Source organism: Sorex fumeus, unplaced genomic scaffold (genome assembly GCF_029834395.1).
Source record: "Sorex fumeus unplaced genomic scaffold, SorFum_2.1 ptg000034l, whole genome shotgun sequence".
Taxonomy (NCBI): domain Eukaryota; kingdom Metazoa; phylum Chordata; class Mammalia; order Eulipotyphla; family Soricidae; genus Sorex; species Sorex fumeus.
In genome coordinates this window covers 43438333-43463200 of record NW_026606091.1, presented here as the reverse complement: position 1 = coordinate 43463200, position 24868 = coordinate 43438333, and positions in this window count along the sequence as shown.

The following is a 24868-nucleotide window of genomic DNA, read 5'->3' as shown; positions in this document are numbered from 1 at the left end:
GACATGGTGGAGATATAAGTCCATAATAAAGAAGATGAGCATGTAGGAGTAGAGTATTCAGAAGAGAAATTTCAGAGGGATGCTATATAAACCCAAGATGTAAAAAGGATGATAGCAAAATGCCAGATGAATAATCTATATGGTTAGTAAAAGCACCAGGACATGTGATAGAAGTAGAGAGAGGAGAAGGAACATCGAATTCTCTACTCTTCAAAGCAGAGAGGTGGGTTTAATGGCACTTCTTACTATGAAACTGTTTATTTCGAGAAGTAGAAATATGGACAAAGAAATGATTTGAAAGCAAAGCAAAAAAAAATAAAAAGCTAATTTAAGAGGACGTCGCCCCATGAGATAAAGCATAATCTTCTAACATTTCACTCTAGAGATTCAACCTGGATATTTATAATTTGGATATTGTCCCAAATACTTCTTAACTGTTTGAAAATTTAAGAAGTTTTCTCCTAATCTCTTATTCACACTTCTTAATTTTTCCATTCTTCTTATAGTGGAGCGTCACATCTTTCTATCTTTAGATTCCCATGTGTGAGACTTCTTCACATAGCTGATCAGTGAATGAATGTCAGATAAAGAACTCATTTGAAATGTGCCTAGGGGTCTTATAAACTTTTGGTGTCTTACAAGTTGGAAACCAATTCTGTTTTGAGGCCAATGCTCTCAGAATCTTAGTCGGAATCATGGACTACCTTTGGGATTATATAGCAGGCTTGAAATGAAATTTCTTATGTGGGCACATTTTCCCCTCTTAAAAGTCTTTCTAAAAAAGTTTTTTCTCCTAAAACAACTTTCCTTAAAACAACCCTCTACTATATTCCATTTCCAGTGTCCCCCAAGGGAACGGTATGCTCTATACCATATCTATTCCCTTCGTGTGTATGGTTCACATGCTGAAATAGACATGGTTGGTATTGCATAACAACACCCGACTGTGTCATGCCTAGCTTGAGATCTATAGAAACTGACTAACATGAAATTGAGAGTACAAAATATTTGAACAACTGAACCAAGACCTTATAACTCAAAGTCATAAAATCCAGAATGGTGAAATTACAGAGTTGGATATTTCCCCACTGTCCCAAATACTTCTTGACTGTTTTCTATCATTTGTTTGAGAGAAGTTAATTTTTTCTCTTTTTCTTTTTTTTTCTGGGAGGGGTGAACATCTGGTGATGCTCAAGGGTTATTCCTGCCTCTGAACTCAGGTATTCTCCTGCAGATGCTCAGGGAACAATATGGGATATTGGAGATTGAACCTGGGTCGGTTGCATGCAAGACAAATGCTTTCCCCACTGTACTATCACTCTGACCACCTGGTACATTTTTCTTTTATTCTTACAATGAGCTTTAGCTCATTTATTTCTACTATTTGTCAATTTGAATTTAGCTTATTGAAGAATAGTAGTAGTGAGACCATGGAGTTAGGTTAATGGGCTGGAGCACATGTTTTGCGTACAGGAGGCCTGCATCTATTCTTGGCACTAAAGGGTCCTCAAGCACTAAGCTTGAAACAGCCCTTGAGCACTGCTAGGTATGCCCTCCCTCCTCCCAAATAAAGAATGGCAGCTGCACCCATACTCATCAGCAACCTGCACATCTTCCTGTTAGTAATCTGTGACTTTAAATTACATGACTGTTATTTTATCTTGGGTCATTCCCTACTGTTATTTCCATCACAAACAATGATCCAAACACTCAGTGTTTGGGAGGAAACACCTTTCATGCATAGCTGGACCATGTGATGATGGCAGTTAGGATAACTGTGACTTCATTGTGATCATGAGTTAGGCAATGAAGAGGTCATGTTTGGGGCATAGGGAGACCTGCCTAGCACAAACTATTTGCCACAAGTGATTTCTCTACACAAACTAGGCATTCACAAGAAGGAAACCTCTATTATGTGTCTGTGGCGCCCAGTGGAACAGAGAAAGAGAAGCAGCTCTTTTTAAGCAGACCAAGCATGATGAGTCTTGGGATAAAAAGATGTAAATTAGAAACTCTGACATGGAAAGTTTCTGCCTGTGGAATCTTGGCAAATTGCCTCGTTATTTTAGCTTCAGAGTGTTCAGCAATTTGAGAACCATCCATAATCAGGTATATTTTTCATGGTTCAGCATTGAAAATGTAATACTAGAGAGATAGCACAGTAGGTAGGGTATTTGCCTTGCACATAGCCAATCCAGGTGCAATCCCTAGTACCCCATATAGTACCCCCTCACCCTTCAGGAATTATCGCTGGGCACAGAGCCAGGAATCAGGTCTGAGCACCACTGGGTGTATCCCTAAAACAAACCAAAAAAGTATACAAGAGTCCACATATAGTCTCCATAAATATTGCTTCTTATATAAAATTTTTAATTAATTTCTTGATTTTTATTTTATTTATTTATTTGCTTTTTGGGTCACACCCAGCAATGTACAGGGGTTACTCCTGGCTTATGCACTCAGGAATCACTCCTGGTGGTGCTTGGGGGACCATCTGGGATGCTGAGAATTGAACTTGGGTTGGCCGTGTGCAAGGCAAATGCCCTACCTGCTGTGCTATTGCTCCAGCCCCTTGATATTTATTTTAGAAATGACTAAATAATGATAACATTTTAAATCATGCTTCTTAAAATGCAGCATTTTAAATATATTGAAAAAAGAACTGATGTAGTTGATGATATTTATAATTCATTTTTTACATTTTGGGGGCATTCTAGAAATAGAATCAAGTTTTTCAACAACAACAACAACAACAAAAGAACAATGTTTCTAACCTTTTTTATATTTTAACAAAATAGGCAAGAATAGCCCTTTCATGAAAATAAATTAGCATTAATTGTTTTGCTTGTTTTTGAAGACCACACTTGGTGATGCTTAGAGCTTATCTTGGCTCTGTGCTCAGGGGTCATTTCTGGGAGTGCTCTGACAGCCAAATGGGAATTCATATGGGGATCAAACCTGGGTTGGCTGCATAGTAGGCATGCACCTTGTCTGCTGTATTATCTCTTAAGCCACCTAAGATTTCTATTCTTAAGATATTAGAGAGTAATTAGTACTTTTAAAATACTGTTATTTATATAATAACAACTTACAACACATGCAAAAGACAGTAAGGTTTATCATCTTAGAAGTAAATTTTTAATATTGCTGAGAGTTTTGAAGATGAGTGAATATTTTGGCTATGTCTTTAAACTTTTGGGGGGTTTCTGAGTCACACCAGGTAGTGCTCAGAACTTACTTCTGGTTCTGTACCTCTGTGCTTAGGGATCACTCCTGGAAGTGCTTTGGGATTAACATTTGTGGTACCAGAATTGAACCAGAGTTGGTGGTGTGTACGTCAGACACCTTAATCCCTGCAATATGTATTTATCCTTTCACAAAATACAATTCTTGACCTATTTTCTAGACAAATAGATCACATTTATAATTATCTTCATTATAGTTTCTACTTCGCTTTGCTAATTACCTACTGTGTTCTATGTCTGTATCTGAAAATCTTATCTATCGGGCTCTGAATAACCAACAGTGGTTTTGCGTCCTGGAGTGGGTGGTGTGTTTAGACGGAGGGCTCACAAGTGACCTTTCAGCCTCTGCAGTGCCATCGAACAACTGTCAAAATAACAGGAATGCTGGGCCTGCAAGAGACAAAGGCAAGTCCTTGTTTTGTGAAAGGGGAACTACAACAAAAAGAAAACAAACTGTGGAGTTCACTTAAGTCAAGCATCTCTCCATCCTGTTTATTATTCACAGATTGCTGATATTATTTCAGCCATGTTGTCATTTTGTACTGCTGCAGTACTGCTATGGCCAATAAATCCCAGCCAATACTGTGGGACTGAGCATTGTAACCCCCAGGTCCCAGGGAGGGACTTTAAAAATTATTCAAAACTAGGAGTCCTGGTAGTAGTATTTTTGATGCTTTAAAGATCATTCTTCAATCACTAAACCAAAACTCAACAACTGGATGTTAGATCATACCCTTTATTAACCCATAGAATTAATGAATTCTCTTCTGGTTTTTTTAAACAATAGGTCAGACAGAATTTGCTCCTGTTATGTGACTGGCCATAAAAATTCCACTACCACATTTATCAGAAAGACACTCCCAGCAAAGGCAAATGATATTGCCCTCCTCTACCATTCCAATCTAACCTTTCTCTTATGCTTGTTCTCATTGGAAGTGATAAAAGTTTTTTTTCTCTTAGCATCTCCTAAGAGTGTCAGGATAAGAGAAGAAGGGGCTTTTTTGGGATGTTGTAGTCAGACAAAGTAGGTCCATCTTCAAGTTGTTTATCAGTGAAGATCAGTCTTCGCTGATCAGGAAGAATTCCTTCCTTCTACATCTTGACCTTAACCTTTTCCGTTGTATCTGAGGGGTCTACCTTGAGAATGATAGTTTTCACAAAAATCTCTATCTTGGTAGTGTAGTTTTACTGCAGATGGTGGGTTGAAAAGCAAGGATGGAATTTATAAATATTATTGTGCAACTCTGTGTGTATGTCTATCTGTATATTAAGAAGGGACTGGCTATGGAGAAAGACCACACGATTAAGATTTCACAAAATTAGTTCTCTAGTTTCATATTTAGAGGAGGGTTTAAGTGCTACTAGGACTGATCAACCCCCAGTTATTTACTTTGAATATAATACAATAATCGCTGGAGCGATAGCACAGAGGTAGGGCATTTGCCTTGCACGCAGCCAACATGGCTGACCCTAGTTCGATTCCTCCACCCCTCTCGGAGAGCCCGGCAAGCTACCGAGAGTATCTTGCCCGCACGGCAGAGCCTGGCAAGCTACCCGTGATGTGTTCGATATGCCAAACACAGTAACAACAAAATCTCCAATGGAGACGTTACTGGGCCCGCTCGAGCAAATCGATGAACAACGGGAGGGCCTTTTATAATACAAATGACACATATATATTCACTTTTTTGAAATTAAACAATGCATATCAATAAAACAGAAACAACTATAATTTTTACCACCCAGAGATAAATAAACTTAGTTATTGGGTGCATGACTATCCAGAATCTTCTCTGTGAATGAGTTACACTGCCTGATTTTTTTACAAAGAAATACCATGTGAATGTTATTCTATATCAATAATCACATAGATATATCATGACTTTTATAGTATTCCATTGTGTGGATTTGCCATATGCTTTGTAAGAAAACTTTGTTGTTAGATTTTAGTTTATTTCTGTTTTTTTATTTATTTATTTTATTTCATTTTTTTGCTTTTTGGGTCACACCCAGCGATGCTCAGGGATTATTCCTGGCTCTGCACTCAGGAATTACTCCTGGCGGTGCTTGGGGGACCATATGGGATGCCGGAAATTGAACCCAGGTTGGCCGCATGCAAGGCAAACACCCTACTCACTATGCTATCGCTCTGTCCCCTATTTCTGTTTTTTTTTAATATTATAAGTAATATAAAATAAACATCCTGCAGATTTATCCTTTCAAACCCAACCGATGTTTGTAAACATCAGTTTGGGTGAACGGTACTGGGTAGAGAGACCCCTGCCATTGCTTCAGCCTGGAAACTCTCACTAGGATATGAATTCTAGAAATGGGATTTGCACTCAGATCTGCATGTATAGGGTATCTGTATAGCACAGTGTTCTCCCATGGCTTGTTATTTTCAGGCATAGCTTGATGTCTCTAAAAACATCAACCTGAGAGTAATTGATTCATCAGACTGGTTTCTCAGAGCCTGCTAGATTGTTGAGCCATTTATTCCATCAACACTGAAAACATTGAAGCCCAGTGTCAGTCACTCATCATCACTGGAAAGTTTGCCTTGTTCTAAAAAAGTTTTTAGAAAAGTGTTTATTATTTATTGGTAAATAGCACTGTAGCACTGTCCTCCCGTTGTTCATTGATTTGCTTGAGCAGACCCAGTTATGTCTCCATTGTGAGACTTGTTGTTACTGTTTTTGGCATATCAAATATGTCATGGATAGCTTGCCAGGCTTTGCTGTGCGGACAGGATACTCTTGGTAGCTTTACTCAAAAAAATTAAATAGAAGAACTGAAAATAAAAAAAAAAATAAAAGAAAAAAATTAAAGAAGGAAAAAATCTAAATAGAAACCAATCTAATAAAGACAACGTGGAAATCTAGGGAGAAATGGTGAAATACTTAATATAAAGCATTTCTATGACAAAATGAGGAAGCTTTCAGTAAATGGGGAACTACAGCAGAATGCTCACAGATGGCAACTGTTACTGTCAACATTATTACAGTCAATCCCATGAAAATATCCCAACTGAGAGGCCAGGGAGAGAGCTCAGAAGCCTGGGTCACATGCATTCCAAGTGAAGCCCCAGGTTTGTTCCCAGCACTGCATGGTTCCTGAGCACTGCTGTGAGTTGCTGTAAGCACAGAACATAGCACAAAAACAAACCAAAATTCAACTCTGTGCATATGACTGACAAGATAGTTCTATAATGAAAACGCAAATAATTTTATGAAAATGAAAAACAATTTAAAAATAGCCTATAGAACTGGAGCCATAGTGCAGTGGGTAAGAGACTTGCTTTGATCATGGCCAATCTGGGTTTGATCCCCAGCATCCCATTGGTTTCCTGAGCACCACCAGGAGTGGTTCCTGAGTCCATATCCAGGAGTAACCCATGATTGACACAGGATATATCCCAAAACAAAAAAAAATGGCAACTTATAGACCAATTTATAGCCTACACATACTTGTGTGAAAAAACAACCAAAGCAAAACAAAAGACAGCAAGCCACGGGTAGATAAAGAATCCAAGAGATGACTGGCTGATCAGAACCTTTGAGAAGGCCTCTGAGGGTTCATAATATACTTTCTTGGGAAGGCAGTGGTTGGGGATAAGATCTTGACTGAGTTCTGGGAAATGTAAAGCTCCCTGTGACCAGGCTACAGTGCTGTAGTGTAAGCCAGATTCTGGACATGTGGCATCTAAAGCTTAAGGGTTTGGATGCTCTGCATTTTCTACAGCTGTGCTCATCCTGATCAGTGACCACTTTTCATGCGTGTTTCAAAGCAGATCCCTTTTCTGGCATAAAACATAAAGATGAGAGTAGAAATTTCATTACTCAGTTTGTAGTTCAGGCAAGTCACAATTAGTAACAATCTGGTCAAGGGTCTCCTGCTAATTTTCATAGTTGATTTTTTAATCCATGTCCCTGAAGTGCTCTTAAATTATCATTTCACAGTCAGGTTAAATAAATTCTTATAAAAATCGGCATTGAGGAACTGGAGAGATAGCGTAGTGGGTAAGACTTTTGCCTTGTATGTGGTATACCCTGGTTTGATCTCTTCTACCACATATAGTCACCTGACACCCATACTGAGGTCACACTACTAGGTATGACCTCAAAAAAAATTCAACACTAATTTTAAAGTTTGTATTTCAGTATGATTCAATGTTGTTTTTTAGGTGTGTGTGTGTGTGTGTGTGTGTGTGTGTGTGTGTGTGATACACACAGACCCATGAAAAGAGGGCATTGAGGGCCATACATGCAGAGTTGACTCAATTTAAGGCCCTTTGACTCAGTTTTTTTGATGGTTCTGATGGCTTAATCACTTAATCACTTAATCCCCGTTATTCATCGATTTATTCGAGCGGGTGCCAGTAATGTCTCCATTCATCCCGGTTGCGTGCTAGCGTAGCCCAATGGTATCTGTTCGTTCTAGGAACATGCAGAGCCTCAAACCGATCATTTAGGGTCTTGACGAAGAAGTCTGACCATCTTATAGGTGGGCGTCCACGTGATCTTTTGATGTCCCGTGGAATCCAATCAGTAATGGCTCTAGTCCAGCGGTTGTCTGTAAACCTCATTACGTGTCCAGCCCATCTGATTTTTGATGTCTTGGCAAATGAGACAGCGTCCCTGATTCTTGAGCGTTGACGAAGATCAGAACTCCGGATTCTATCTCTCATTTGAGTGAATCGTGATATTCCAAGCATAGTTCTGATGGCGGGGCACATAAAATAGGTTCTAGAGTATGTGTAAAATATACACATACTGAGCACTGCTAGATAATTGCATGTGTTTAATTTATTTTAGAAAATATTTCAGATAGATGCTTTATCAAATTGATACTTAGAAATTATATAAGATGGACTAGGGCATATTAGCTATTAAAACCATCCTCCTGTAATGAATTGGTCCCTGTTCTATTTTCTTGGGGCTACTCAGAATTGGATCCCATGATTGATTGGCAGATGATGGAAGTGATTCCTGGATTTTGTCATGCAATTATGTTATTGCTGCCTTTTCCTTTCAGTAAGTGTTGCATTTCAGTAATTGTTAGTAAAGGTGTGGTTCTCTATATTTTGAGGTTTTTGGGGTGGAGGGAAGTTACCCAAAACATGCAGAGGGTGCTGCATTCTGAAGAAAGAAGTGATGGTGGAGGGGATGGTGCAGAAGGGAAATAAAGATGAAGGGAACTGATAAAAGAGAAAAGTCCTATATTGAGGATGTTCTGTCAGATGTCTCATCATTTCATCTGCTCCTGGCATGGCCCAAACAAGAGGAGACGACCAAGGCATTGGCCATGCTGTGTCATCCTGGGAAGCTCATCTCCTGGATATGAAGATTTTACACACAGTATGTTAGGAAATCAGCCATTCCTAATAGTGAGGGAGAGTGTTAAGAGAGAGGGTCTAAAGATATACTGTCTGGAAGGATCATGTTTTTGTTCGTATGGTGCCAGGGATGGAACTTAGTTTCACATATGCATGGCAAGTGTAACAGCAATAGTTAGAAATGAACACTCCGGAAAAGTGTTGAAAGTAGGTAAAGCAAATGTGTGATATCTTTTTAGTTTCTGTATTACAAACCATAATGCCCAAAAGGGAAGAGAAGAGAGATGAGAGGTGAGAGGTGAGAGATGAGAGGGATGGAGGGAGGGAGGGATGGAGGAAGAGAGAGAGAGCGAGAGAGCGAGAGAGAGAGAGAGAGAGAGAGACAGACAGACAGAGACAGAGAGACAGAGAGACAGAGAGAGACAGAAAGACAAAGAGAGACAGAGAGAGAGAGACAGAGAGAGAACACCTGCCAATGAGGTGGGGGATGGGGGAGGGGAAGAAGGGAAACTGAGGACATTGGTTGTAGGAAATGTATACTGGTGAAGGGGTGTTGAAACTTTTTATGACTGAAACCCAACCATGAACAACTTTGTAATTCTGTATCTCACTGTGATTCACTTAAAAAAGGAAAAAAACGTGCTAAGATGCTGATCTGCAACCCCAGCTCTCAGATCTTCTTTTTAATAGATGAGAAATCTGACACCTTGAAGGAGGGTGGGGTGTGCCTGAGGCCACTAGGTGTGAGAGCTGAAATTCCATGGGAATTTCCTTTTTCCTGGTTTTCTTGTCTGTGTCCTTCTCAGGGTACCATCTTCATAAATGTGAAATAAGGCAATTCATATTAGCAGCTTTTCTTTGTGAATAATGTCTTCCAAAAGGCATTCTAGTAAGAAACTGCTTAGATAATTGCACAGAAGATGTATGGCACCCTGGAATTTCACTATTCTAAAAAAATGGCATCTTTTTCTGGTTTTGCCATTTAAATTTATGATTTACTTACGAGTCTGGCAGGTGGCAAGATGAATGGATGTTTTGCTAGGTTGTTAAATACCTCCCTTCACTCCCTCTTTCAGAGAATTTTCTGCTATTCCTCTGTGGAATGTTTTTGTCATTTGTTACAGAAAGCAGGTATGCAAAATCATAGAATAGCCAGTAAACCTCCCTGGTCTCACAAGCATTTGCTTAACAATGCCCTTACATTTTTATAGTCCATGCTTGAATAGGGAATTTTAATGCTGCAAATACGCTCAGAAAAGGATCCCTTAAAAATTGATTTCTTATTAGATCATATTATTTTTAGAATTTTAGGAGTTTAGCTGTAAACTCTAATATGTGTATGACTTCACACCTTCACCAAGTTTCAGTACCATCTTAGCTTCAAAAGATCCTTCTATCCATTTATTTTACCTTTTCTTTTCTTCCAAGAACCACCATAATTTTCACATAAAAATGTCACGGTCACAGTCCTCCTATTGTTCATTGATTTGCTCGAGGGGGCCCAGTAATGTCTTCATCATGAGACTTGTTGTTATTGTGTTTGGTATATGGAGTACGTCACGGATAGCTTGCCAGGCTCTGCCCTGCGGGCGAGATACTCTCGGTAGCCTGCCGGGCTCTCTGAGAGGGGCGAGGAATCGAACTCGAGTTGGCCATGTAGGCTGTGTGCAAGGCAAATGCCCTACCGCTGTGCTATCGCTCTGGCCCATAAAAATGTTAGATCTTTATTTTGGTTTTTACTAGTTTGCTTGCTTTGGTTATTCATATTCCGCATACCAGTGAAACCATTCACTTTGACTTCTTGACTCATCTCACTAAGCATAATAACCTCAAGGTCTATCCTTTTCATCTTCAAAGTCACAGTTTCATTTTTGTTTAGTGGCAAAATACTATATTTCACTGAGTCTGTATATTGTAGTTTCTTTATCCGGTCCTCTGTTGATAAGCATTTGGATTGATCCTATTTTTGAATAATACTGTCATGGAAACTGAGTTAAGAAATTATTATCATAACTCCTCTTCTCTTCTCCATTTACTCTTTGCTGTGTGGGAGATCGACCAGGGCCTCATGCATGTTAGAAATGTGCTTTACCACTGAGCCATGTCCTCAGTTATTTTCTCATAAGGGCAATAAGAACCAAGGAGGGAACTTAGGCACAGGAGGGAAATAAGCAGTTGATTAGATTTTCTTCAAGTCAAGAGATATAGTAACGTACCAGGAGACTCCACTTAGCCCAGCATTTCCCTTAGAGTCCTCCAATTTGGGCTTATACAAAATAATATCTAATCCTTCCCTCACTTCCTTTTACTTTACAAAACCTAGTCATTTCGACTTTCTACATGCTGACTATTAATTTGTCAGATAATTGGAGAGCTCAATCAGCACCAGAATTGATTGCATTCATCTCACATTTTCATAAAATATTTTTAATTCCTGAGATCTTAACTTTCTGTAGTTTATACCAACCACTTAAAGTTTATTTGCTTGGTTATGTGTACTTACTCGCTAAGTGTTTGGACTGTATTTTTCTCCTCTTTTATCATATTTTTATCCATTTCATCCCTCAAAAAATAAAATCTTGTTTAAAATCACTTTTTTTAGACTTGTTTGTAATTTGGGCCACACCTGGGAGTGCTCAGGGCTTACTCTTGGTTCAGCACTGAGGGATCACTACTGGCAGTTTTGGGGGGACCATAGGTTCTTCTGGGTATTGAACTTGGATCAGTCATGTGCAAGGTAAACACTCTATCTATTGTACTATCTCTCTAGGCCCGAAGCATAGTTTTTGAGGTTGAGAGACATTTTTTTCCCCCGGTTCTTCCACTCTCTATGTTTGTGTCAAGATTAAGTCTGGATCCCATTTTGGATTTTCATGATCTTACCTAAACCAGCCCCTGGAGCGATAGCACAGCGGGTAGGGCGTTCACCTTACAAGCGGCCAACATAGCCGACCCAAGTTCGATTCCTCCGCCCCTCTCGGAGAGCCCAGCAAGCTACCGAGAGTATTCGATATGCCAAACACAGTAACAACAAAGCCTCCAATGGAGACGTTACTGGGCCCGCTCGAGCAAATCGACGATCAACGGGAGGGCCTTTACCTTTTACCTTTACCTAAACCAGTCAGATGTTGGATTGCATGAGCCTTAAGGGTTCCTCCAAGTTGCACATACTCTCCTATTTTCCTTTCTGTTTCATTTTTCAAAGATCAGCATTAAATTTCTAAAGTTAATGACTAAGCCTCTTGGTTTTGAAATTTTTAGCAGAATTTGATGATCTTGCTTTAGTTTGAACAATATGGGTATCAGGCAGGTCTGCAGGTCTGTCTGACCAACATGGTCGCAGTTTGGGAAAATTTCAACATGGTGTCTAGGATTTTTAGAAATTATCCAGGCAAAGGACTTTAAATCCCTGAGACTTTGTGCCAAGTGCACTGCTCAGTATCCTGACTTGACAGGCTGGGAACAGGGATGCTTTCGATGTATCACAAAGCCCTTAGCAAGCTGTCACAGGTAGAGTTGCAGACTTTCATCTCCATGTTTCTTCAACTTGACTTACAGCTCTGTAGATGATGAGCTCTGCGAGGAAAACTTCATATGCTCATTACGCTGAGGACAGTGCTGAGGGCAGAGAATGAGTACGTGAGAGAACTATAATGGTCTGATTCCATCTCTCTTTTTTCCAAGTTGAATCCTGCCAGCTTAGAGGGTGTTTCTAAAGTGAATCCAGCATTGTGGCAAGGTGTTTTGAGACTTACCCATTACTTGAATGAGAGACAGAATTCAAACTCAATTCCTGTTGATTTTCTGAAGGGGCATTGATCCTTTAAAATGAGCTTGCATCATGCCAGTTCCCTTTGGGAGAAAGCCAATTGACCCTCAGTACTATTGCCCCTTGAGTAATATCGCCTAGCATGGCATTCAAGGCTGGTCAAAATTTAGTTACAGTTTATTTGTGTTAGCTTTGTTTTAATGTGACTGACTCGTGATTCTAAATCCTCTGAGACTGTTATCCTCCATAGCCTATTCTAGCATATCAGCTCTTACTCTTAATACTATCTTCTAGTAATGAACCCACCCTAACATCTCAGACTCAATAGGAGCACTTAGTACCTTCATTTTGAACACTTTGTCTCAAGGAGTTTGCCTTGAGTTTTCTTCTTAAGTTTTTCTCATGATTTTCCCAGAGAAAGAATCTCCTGAAACTCATCTTCTTAACCCCAAGTTGTTTTCTGACCAGAATGGCCTCTATATCACCTTTTCGGGGTGGACCAGGATTCAAAATTTATAGATATAGTGTATGCCTGCTTTGTGCCAGGCTTTGAGTTAAATTGAGGTTGTAGAGCTTTAAGAGATGTCCACCTGCCATATATGGAGCAGGTAAGGCATTTGCCTTGCATGCGGCTGACCTGGTCAGCCCAGATTTGATTCCTCTGCCCCTCTTGGAGAGCCAGGCAAGCTTCCAAGAGTATCTCGTCCGTACAGCAAAGCCTGGCAAGCTACCCGTGACGTATTCTATATGCCAAACACAGTAACAACAAGTCTCACAATGGAGACATTACTGGGCCCGCTAGAGCAAATCAATGAACAACAAGAGGACAGTGCTACAGTGCTATACTTAAGTAACAAAAAAAAAAAAACAGTTTAAATATATGAGTTGTGCATGGCTTTTGAGTGTTTAAGGAAGACTTACAGGTAAGGTGCTTTGTCCCCAAGAATATCACAGGTGAAGGACAAAAAACACTGTTTCCCCTTGACACTGGAGGATGTATCCTCTGGAAAGGAGAAATCAATCATTTAAAAAAAATTTTTTTTTTATTAGTGAAACACCATGAGGTACAGTTGTAGATTTACAATTTTTTGTGCTTGGGTTTGATTATACAATGATCAGATACCCATCCCTCCACCAGTGCCCATTTTCCACCACCATGGATAATATCCCTCCCACCCCCATCCCCCCATCCCCCCCTGCCTCTGTGGCAGGGCAATCCCCTGTATTCGAGAAATCAATCATTTTTTAAAAATTTTAACTTAATCGTAGTTTGGGCTACATGATTACATTGGTGCCAGAGAGTATGGTACTGATATATACAAAATTGCTGCTCCTCACCACAACCAAAGTGCCTACAACCCTTCACCACTAATTATGTCTTTGTAGATAGCAGTGTGAGAAAAACATCAGAGCCTCTTGGGATGAAATATTTGGCATTTTGCGATCCAGAGTACTCCGTGGCTAGCTAGTCAACTTTCCTGAGGGTCTAATTCTGTCTTCTTTAAAAGGGGGAAATTCCCAGTGGCGGCTGCAGTGGAAATACTAAGTGCAGAGGGCCAACAGAACAGACTCTCGTTTTATCTGGCTGGAATGAGGGGGGAAGTGGCTCTTGCTCTGACCTTTCTTCCATGTGGGGCTGCCTTTTAGGCTCGGAAAAAACTGTCTCAGAGACAAAAAAAAAACACCAAATAAAATGACAACTCCAGAACTTCAGCAGCAGCTAGTAGTTTTCCAGGATCATTCTTTTCATGTGTGTTATCTGAGAGAGGTTAGGTCAGGTGTCTGGGCAAGGGCAGTACTGCAGAGTGTGGTTTGGCCCTGAAGTAATGCGGCTGCTTACTGGAAAGGCTCCTTGGGCAGGAGGGATTCCAGGTAGAGAGGAGAGAGAAAGGGCTGCACGCTTATGGTCTACCTCCCCTCACCCCCTGCACCTTTCTTCACCTACCCTCACCCCCAGAGGTATTGTCTGGCACTCTGAGAGGGATGTTTCACCCATGATGACACCGACAACAGCTCTCCATGTCCCTGTGGGAAGTGGACTGGTGAGAGGAATGGAAAAGAACAGTGTTTTCCAGCAGGTTCATTATGGTACGGAAAGCCTGACACGGATTTGCAGATGTTTCTGTTCTCTGGGGAAGAGTTTGTTGTTTATTGATTGCTGACCCTCTGGGACTTCTGGTAACCTCAGATATCATGGTGTTCCTGATTTGAAGTTGGGGAAATAAACCTTTTTGTTAAAATGCATGTGGACTCATAGAAGGAGCGAAAGAAAAAGCTACAAGTAGTATTATTGAACGTATGAATTCATTTTTATAAAACTTAAAAAATGTGCAGCTGGAGCATTAATACAACGGGGAGGATGCTTACCTTGCGTGAAGCCAACCTGGGTTCAATTCCTGGTGTTCTGTATGGTCCCCCTCAGCCCACCAGAGATGATCTCAGTCTACCAGGAATGATCTCTGAGCACAGATACAGGTGTAAGCCCCGAGCGCTGCTGAGTGTGACCCAAACACCCACCCTTAAAACCGGCAAATATTCCCTCCTCAAAATTTTCAAGAATGTACAGACTAATATGTGTCTTTGTAGATTACATGGTAGGAAGAATGAAACATGTAATACTATAAAATTAAGGAAATGATAAACACAAAATTTGAGTACTTGATTACTTATTTTGAAGGGAGGACATTTTTAAAATGGGTGGGCACCCATAAGTGATTTTATGGAAATAGGAAATGTTTTGGTTATAAAATTACCAGCCATGGGGGAAATTGATGGGGGAATGAATGGCAGTTAAACCTGAGGTGACGTAGGGGAAATAGAGGAGGGATTTGGTACTTTGGAGATGTTGGGATGTGGTAGCTTTGTACACCAATACCATGAACTTGAGCACTATCATTACCTATTACCTAAACTGTAATGAAAAAAATGTAAAAGATAGTAGTGGGGACACAGGCTTATATTGCTTAGTGATTCTTGACATGTTTTACATACATATATTATAAATATTGCTTATACTTACCATATTGAACAGGACAATTAATCTGAACTATTGTAATCAACAGGATAAAATATGTATAAGGAGATATGTTAACTCTATGTCTGATGCCCTTATATTTGAACAAAAGAGACTTTGATTAGTTGCCAACTACCAACGTGATCCTGTTTTTCTTTATATCTGCAACTGATTTGTATCTTGAATAAAAACTTAATGTGCACACAGACCTCAGAAGCCCTTATTTACTCAAAAGCTTACTCTTTTTAATGTAAGATATGCAATGAAATAATGAAAAGTTTTGATTTTCTTTTTCCTTTCAGCAGGTAGGGTGTTTGCCTTGCATGCAGCTGACCCGGGTTCAATTCCTCTGCCTCTCTCGGAGAGCCTGGCAAGTTACCAAGAGCATCCTGCCCGTATGGCAGAGGCTGGCAAGCTTCCTGTGGCATATTCAATATGCCAAAAAAAGTAACAAGTCTCACAATGGAGATGTTACTGGTGCCCACTCAAGCAAATCGATGAACAATGGGAGGACAGTGCCACAGGCAGTGCCATAGTGCTCAAATAATTAGATGCAGGGTCAGAGAAATAGCACAGAGGACAGGGTATGGCTTTGCATGTGACTGAACTGGGTTCTATCTCTGGCACCCATAAGGTCTCCTGAGCCTGCTAGGAATGATCATTGAGTGAAGAACCAGGAATGAGCCCTGAGTACCAATGGATCAGGCTCAAAAACAAAACAAAACAAAACAAAAAGGATGCCAAACTATACTTGTAGTTTTATTCTTATGTAAATTTTTAGATACAAAAACAAAACACTGTCCTCCAGTTGTTCATCGATTTGCTCCAGTGGGCCCAGTAAAGTCTCCATGTTTTTGAGACTTGTTTATTGAATACGTGCCAGGCTTTGTGCGAGCGAGATACTCTCGGTAGCTTGCCGGGCTCTTCAAGAGGGGCAGAGGCATCCAACCCGGCTTGGCTGGGCTGGCTGCGCGCAAGGCAAACTCCCTATCTCTGTGCTGTCACTCCAGTGAAATCAACCCCCTGGAATTGGACAGCAATACTGAAGTGTGTGTGTGTGTGTGTGTGTGTGTGTGTGTGTGTGTGTGTATGGGGGCATGGGAGATGGAGGAAGTGGTGAACTGGAAGTGACAAAGGACAAAGGACAAAGGACGGTGGTTAGTGGGGTGGAAGTGCAATCATTATACCCCCAAAGCACTAACATTCACATATGGTAACTGTGCTACCTGAATGTGATCTATTTTGAAGAAGCTCAGAACGTATTTAAGTATGAAACAGATTTTCTCTTGAATCATTTGTCTTCAGGAAACTATAGGGAAAGCTTTTAAAAGGAGCTGTCCTATTGATCCGTTTAAATTCCCCCATTTGCGGTATCCTTGATGGTCTACCTATGCCACCATTCTGGGCAACTTTATGCAAGTGCCACTTTCTTCTATTCATGTTTTAATGGTCTGTGAAAGACTTTCCGCTTCCCCCAAATATTGAAAATTTAATCTGGTTACTGGAGCATTTATATTGAACATTTAATCTGATGAACTGGAAAGGGGCTAGGAGAACAGCCCGAGTTTGAAAACACTTGTGTCAGGAAACGCATGGTGGGATCGGGTCTGTGCAGAGGATTTTCTTGTGTGGTCACAGTATAGTCCGGTAGCAACTCTCTTCCTTTAATTTTCACTCCACTCCGTTGTGGCCCAGGTTAAGTTTCTTGGGAAATGGACTGAGACTTGGGGTCAGGGTAAGGGCAGAGTATTAGAGGGCATTCTTGGAATCATCTCAGATGAGTGGAGAAGGGTAGAGATGGATGAGAAGGAATAGGGAGGACAGGGATTGTGAAGCAGGATTGGGCAGAGAGAGAACCCTGGCAAGGGTACTGTATCAATGGAAATATCAGAAGATGCTAGAGGGATTTGTGAAGCTGAAATAATAGTCCTCAGAGATCTTCCAAGTTGGGGTGGTAGGGCCACATCTTTATGCTCCTCATCAGTCAAACACTGGGTCTGATAGGACAACTTAGGAAAGGGGCACGATCTTGGGCGAGAGATATGTATGTCTTCAGTTGAGACAGCGCCTGATGGGAATGATGCCAATTCCAGCAAAGTGTTACTTCAAGTCCTTCTTTCTAGAAGTGTAATTCAGATAGCATATTACGTTGTCCACTCTGTTCTTCACCAGATTTAAAAGAAATCAAAGCATTAGTATCTCTGTGACTCTCCATAGCCCCTAGGAAAGGACTGAACTCTTACCATGGTACCCAAGGTCTTTTGTAATCTGGTCCCAGAATTCACTTTTTACTTTCTGACAATTTTCTACAGTCCTGTCTACAACCTAATTAAAACACACTGTGTCCCAGCACAGCAAACATTTTAACTTGTTGAACATAAACATTCATATACTCTGGAAAATCTCTAATCTCTCGAGCCCCCCTTATTAACACTTTAAATTTGAGCCTCAATGTTCCTTTGTCTGTAACTTCACTAGGCAGTCCTTTCTTTTTATGGGTTCTAACATTCCACTTTCCTCCTCTTTTTTATTTTCACATTATTTTCTCTTTCCTTCTCCTCTCTTCTGTTATTATGTTTGCTTCTCTTCCTCCTTACCCATACACTTTCTTCCACCATTCTCTCCAATTTCTCTCTTTCTCTTTTGGGCATATTTCCTCTTTAGGATAGAGGGTAGAGGCTGTGAATGTGCTTATGTTGCGTGTTGTGAGGTAAAACCACTTTAGGGGAGTAGGCAAGTTAACATTGAACTCCTGAAGCCCTTTGTGCAGACTTTTATTATATCACTTATCCTGACATGCTCTAATTATTTCACTAAGAATAGCTGGTACATCAATGTCAGTGTCACAGGGCTTGTTACTTTCAGGGAAGTTATGCAGCCTTCCTTAGAACAGTGTCAGAATTGCTTCAAGTATCTTCCACCTTAATTCACAGGCAACCTATTCTTGGTAATTTGTTTATGTACTTGATTCCTCCTTAGACTAAGAGCAGTTTAAAGCCAGGGACTCAACCCATTAAATGGGTGTATCCCAGGTATAAGGAAGGGTTTCACTCACTGCCTATTGTATGGGTGAATATTGCTACACAAATTTTGCTTTTTCACTTGAGAAAATGGGTAAGAAAAAAATGAAAATAAATTTTGTTGTAGGAGAATCAGCAAAAGCAAAATTTATTGAGGTCTTACCTTTGTCAGGCTCTGCATTCATTATAATCCTCTAAATAATCCCATGAAGTAGCATTGGCACACCCATTTTGCCAATAATGCAGGTAGAGCTCAAAATTTAAGTTGTTTGAAATGATATTCTTTCAAATGACAGACCAGGATTTGAACCAGAAAAGCTGATTCCAGAGTTTTCCCCCTCCTGTTATTCCCTACTACCAAAATGGTTCCATTCTAATATCATTTGTGCTTATGAGAGGTGGGAAGACTTTTCTGGTAGCAATTCTTCTTTCCCCCACCCCACAGGAAGTTATATAATTTATTTGTTAAAACAGGAGACACTTCTACTTTGATGTTTACTTTCTGTCTAGAAGTGGGCAAATTAAATTTAGTCTAGTGTAATTTCTTCAGCTATTAAAAGGACTGAGAGAACAGGTGACAATGTTTAGGAAAAAGACACCCTATGATATCTGAAACATGAATATATACTAAAACATCCCCACATTATCAAGATATATTATTACCAGGAAAATATCTTTGATAATGCTGTTGTAATCCTGTTGTCACAACTATTTCTTCATGCCAGCACTAGGCCAAGAGCTTTCTATGTATCATCCCATTTAATTGACACAACCTCATGATGTAAATGTGATTATCATAGAGGTTCTGTGACCCCAGCACTCTTAGGTATTCACATTAGAGAAACGAAAGTAAAATTTCACCTACTCACGTAATTGAATGTTAATGGAGGACTCATTTATAAAAGTAAGAACAAAAAATCACCCAGATATTTAATAGGACATGAGATAAAAAAAAACTGTTGCATATTGGAGTATTAATCAGAAATCAAAATTCTGATCTATGCATTTACTTGGATGAATCTCAGTTATGCTAACTTGCTGCATCAAGGGATTTTACTTTCAGGAGTAAAGGAGGAGACATCCTATGTTACAACATAGGAGGAGACATCCTATGTTATTCCATTTAAATGAAGTTATAAAATAAGCTTGTTTTGATGGAAAAATATTAGGATAGTGTTTACCTTTGGAAAATTTGAATGGAAAAGATACATTTTTTTTCTGGGATGATGGAACTGTTTTTTGTCATGATATCAACTTTACTTATGCAGGGACACACATCTGTCAAAACTCATTGAAGAGTACATTAAAAGTCTGTGCATTTCATAATCAAGTAATTTTTACCTATATTGTGAATAAATATAGAATTCTAGTTAATTGAAGTTTTAGAGCTAAAATGTACTGATATATATGTATATATATATCTTGAAATGTATCAGAAAGAATGTGATTAAGTGAATAGAGAGAGAAGCCTCAATAGCTATATTAGTAATAAATATAATGATTGTATTATATTTAAGTGTGAAATCTATGTGGTGATTATAACAGTTATTCTTGATAGATGTCTATTAATATTTACACATCATTGAAAAGTCTTATAAAACATTTTGGAAAATCAAATTCTGATATCCGTAGAGGAATTGTGGTTAGGGATTCTCAATTTCATCACACTCTGCTCTAACTGAACCTGCTTCCTTGGAAGCAGCTCACTCTAGGCTGTAACCAAAAGTGAATTAAAAGTCAGTTGTGTCACGCTTCTGTCCCAGGTTTATTAAGCATGTTAGTGAAACCATGTGGAGGATGGTGTGCTGATGGTGGTAGCTTCTGTTTCTTTGCAAAACGGGGATACTAGGAGTGCCTTCACTTGGATTCTTGAGGCTTAAAGGAGCATCATGCCAGGTAACATTTTATCACAAAGCAGAAAATACCTTATGACATCTGTTGCTATTAATAGCTAATAACAGAATATCACTGAAACATTATATTATTAATGCAATTATGCATTAATGAATGATAGCTGAAAATGCAGATAACAGTTTCTGTGAGGAGAAAATCATGAACATGAAAGTGCCTTTAAAACTAGAAAATATGAGGATGGAGCAATAGCACAGTGGGTAGGGCGTTTGCCTTGCATGTGGCCGATCCAGGTTCGATTCCGAGCATCCCATATGGTCTCCTGAGCACCACCAGGAGTAATTCCTGAGTGCATGCGCCAAGACTAACCCCTGTGCATCACTGGGTGTGACCCAAAAAGCAAACAAAACAAAACAAAACAAAATAAAACTAGAAAATACTGGACAGATGTAAGATGTTAATTATGATGGTAACAATTACCCAGGAGCCTGTACAAGTCAGTTAAGTGACTATTGAGGGAGTTCTCATCAACCCGGATCACTTAATCACTTATCACTTAACTTCCCGTTAGTCGTTGATTTGCTCGAGCGGGCGCCAGTAACGTCTCCATTTGTCCCTGTCTCATGCTAGCGTAGCCCAATGGCATCTGTTCGCTCCGGGAACATGGAGGGCCTCAAACCGATCGTTCATGATCTTGATGAAGAAGTCTGACCATCTGGTAGGTGGGCTGCCACGCGGTCTTTTGACATCCCGTGGAATCCAGTCGGTAACAGCTCTAGTCCAGCGGTCGTCTTTAAATCTCATTACGTGACCAGCCCATCTGATTTTCGACACCTTGGCAAATGAGACAGCGTCCCTGATTCTTGATCTTCGAAGGATGTCGGAACTCCGGATTCTTTCTCTCATTTGAGTGAAACGTGATATTCCAAGCATAGCTCTTTCTATTCTTCTTTGGGAGACCTGAATAGCGTTCTCATCCTGTTTGTGAAGGGCCCAGGTCTTTGAGGCATATGATCAACCTGGATGGTTGGTCTGATTTTGTTTGGTTTTATTTTGTTTTGGGACCACATCTAGTACTGCTCAGAACCTTTACTCTTGGCCTTGCACTCAGGCCTTGCACTCAGGCATAACTTGGGACAGGCGTGGGGGAGGCCATACAGGGTTCAGGAAACCAAACCTAGGTTGCCCTCAGCAAACCAAGAACCATACTATTTGTCTGGCTCCTCTGGTCTGGTTTGTCTGCCATGGCTTCTCTCATTGCTTGTAATTTGCTGTTGTCAATTGCCTTTTTGCCTATGTTGGCCTAAGTGAGGTGTTTGGATCCTTCTCACTAATGCTGATCACAAGGATGCTGCTGCTGAGGTCAAATATATAAAGAACAGGTCCACTCTGAACACAGCCTTGGGTGTATACTAGCCCATCACCTTTTGGTCCTTTGATGATGGAGGATGCTATACCCTATTGTATTTAGGGCCTCAGTACTTAGAGAATCCTTAAGAATCTTGCCCATAGTCACAAGGTAGAAGAATTGACTCTGAATCTCTGATGTGCTTCTAAAGTTGGTATTTTTTTCATTTGTGTTCTCTAGGCCATTTATTTCCTTCTTTGAGGGTTGGGGAAAGGACTGTCTTGATCTGGAGGGACCAGGCCATGGGCATCCACCCCACCGGAACTACCCAGCTGAGATAGATTTTTAAGAAGCAAACTTTCCTTCCAATAGCTCATAGCTGGAGCTTCTGATTTAATGAGTTGATCTCACAATGTGCTTCACAATTACAGGAAAAGGAGATGTTCAGTTATTATGTTAAGATGTTAACTTTTGAGCAGCACATCAAACAAAGGTAGAGAGATGGGGCACTCTCTTTTCTCTGTTTGGTGCTACACTGCTGGTCGCGTGTTTGGATGTAGTGGTTGTTTAATTTATTTGTGCTTTTTTAAAAAAAAACTTTTTTGGTAGTTTCTATTGAATGAAACCCGCTTAGAAAGATGTGAAAGGAGAGAGGAGAGGATATGTGTTCAAGAGAGAAATAAAAGCAAGAGTAGAAATAAAGCAAGCAAAGAAACATAGAGACAAGTAAGCGAGATACATGTTCTGGGGAGAACACAGGCTCGCAGAGTAATCCTTATTCATTGGCTCTTGTCCTATATTCCTCTGTTCTTCTCTTTATTCTTTCAGGCACAGATGGGTATTCCTGAATTGGAATAAAATTATGCAACATACTAAAGATGATATCTGGAGCTTATAGTTTAGCCACTGCTATGACCCCAAGCCCAGCAAATATTGGAGAAGATGGATTTTAATATATATATGTACCTCCATGACAGAGGGAAAGGGACACACTGTGAATCAGGCAGCATGAGAAACAATGGAAAGACAGAGAGCAAAGAGGGCTGGGTTGAAGATGCAGGGGCAGTCTGGAGTATGTGGAGAGAATTACACCATGATTTTCTGAGCAGGTGTGTGCAGGTTTAAGGGCATGAGGAAGATCCAGAGACATCTCTGGTAAGAGACGTTTCCACAAAAAGTGAGACCAGATGACCCCCCCTCCCTCCAATTGTTGGGTGTGATATGAGCATGGGTGGGGGAAATCTATGTTTAGGCAAAAGGTCCATATGAGAGTTTATGCCAGAGATGCACCCAAGGCTCAGATGACTGATAGTGCCGGAATGTCCTAGATCAATGACCTTAATAATTAGTAAGAGGGAGAAGCCAGAGCATACAAAACAACAGTGACTATTGTATAAGAAATAGACCTAGGAAAAAGGCTCAGGAGGTTGGTAATTGAATAGATAAAAAATTTCATTCCTGAGTTCTCACCATTTAGAATGATAAGCATTGCAGTTTTCCCAGAATTGAATGGAGTCCCAGGTCACAGGACTTAGAATGCTAAGGAGATTCCCTAAAAACAGGGATGAGTTGGGCATTCTATCACCACCCTTCCCTTTTCCATTTTATCAATCAAGTCATTTGACCTCTTCTTGCAGAGCTGATTTGTTTATTCTGTGCTTCAGTTTTGGACTGTTTCCAAAGTTGGGTCTTAGATCACTGAAGTGATGCATCCTTTTGCCACCTAAAGAGGTTGATGATTTATTGTTGAGCTTGAAAACATTCATTTGCATTAATTTGACAGCATGAATGAAATGCAAAGTCATGATGCATGGGAATCAGGTGACGCGTTGCATTTGTCATAAGTATTATTTTTTTTGCTGAGTTTTAATTTTTATTTCACATTCTCCATGACTCACAAAACCAGTGATGAATTTTGGTGCTCTCTTCAGTCACAGAGATTGTATAATAAATTTAACATAGAATTACAGTTTCACAGAGGTAGGAAAACGCAGAATTTGATTTTTAAGGCACTGGGTAGTTCTTGTCCCTTATTGCTTTTTATGCCCCAAATTGAGAAAGCTTCAGTGAACTTTTTTTCTGGGTAAGTAAAGTAAGTAAGTAAAGGCCCTCCCGTTGATCATCGATTTGCTTGAGCGGGCCCAGTAACGTCTCCATTGGAGACTTTGTTGTTACTGTGTTTGGCATATTGAATACATCACGGGGAGCTTGCCAGGCTCTGCCGTGCGGGCGAGATCCTCTCGGTAGCTTGCCGGGCTCTTCGGGCTCTTCGAGAGGGGCGGAGGAATCGAACCTGGGTCGGCAGGGTCGGCCGCATGCAAGGCAAATGCCCTACCGCTGTGCTATCGCTCCAGTCCATTTCTGGGTACTCATTCAAAAAGATAGATCTTTTTGCTATCAGAAAATATCCATGTCTAACTTTAAATACTTAGGCATTTGTACCTTTATTAATTCATTTGTTCAGCCAACAGTAGTAATGTATTCATGTGGGAAAGAGAAAGAATTTCCATTCCAGAGCATTCAGCTCAGATACCTTGTAATATTTTTTGACTCAAAGTGGTCCAGTTCAAATGTGGTTTGAACTTGTGACCAGATACTAAGTGCCATAAATGTTATTTCCAGATACACATATTTATGCAAATTTCCCAATATTTTATTAAAGAATTTACTTCCCTGACCCTCCAATGCCAGGTTGAGAAGACAACTCTGTACTGTAAAATGATACTTAGAAGCATGCCAAGGTAGTTTACTGTAAAAGAACTTTCAAATTCAGAATTTAAGAAAAATCTATTCAAATCATTAAGGCACTTGCTTCTTACACTCCATGTAAGATCTCGAGTGATAACATCAAAAGAATTACTCAACACTCCTGTGTCAATTGCCTATAAATTTTCAAGATTCAGTCAGTAATCCTTGAATGTGCTGACAGATTTTTTAGGCTTTGGTTTCTGTGGTTAGAAAACATCCAGAAAGCTGTAAATAATCACCTCTGCATTTTCTCAAGCTGTGGCTGAAAATTCTCCTCCTCCCGTGTTGTATATCCATTCTGGTTTTCCACCAGGCATACAGAATACTGCTTAAAGTTTCCACTTCCATGGAAACCTCACATATGATTGTATTCATGACAAGGTGGAGATGTTTGGAGAATTAGAGATATTCTTGCTCCACCCTACTTTATCCATGTGACCCCTGCCTCTGATCTCCCTTCCTTGGCAATGTCTGTACCTATTTAACGGCTGTGTCTTTCTGGATACTGTCTGTCTCACACAGTTTCCCTTGTCTTTCTT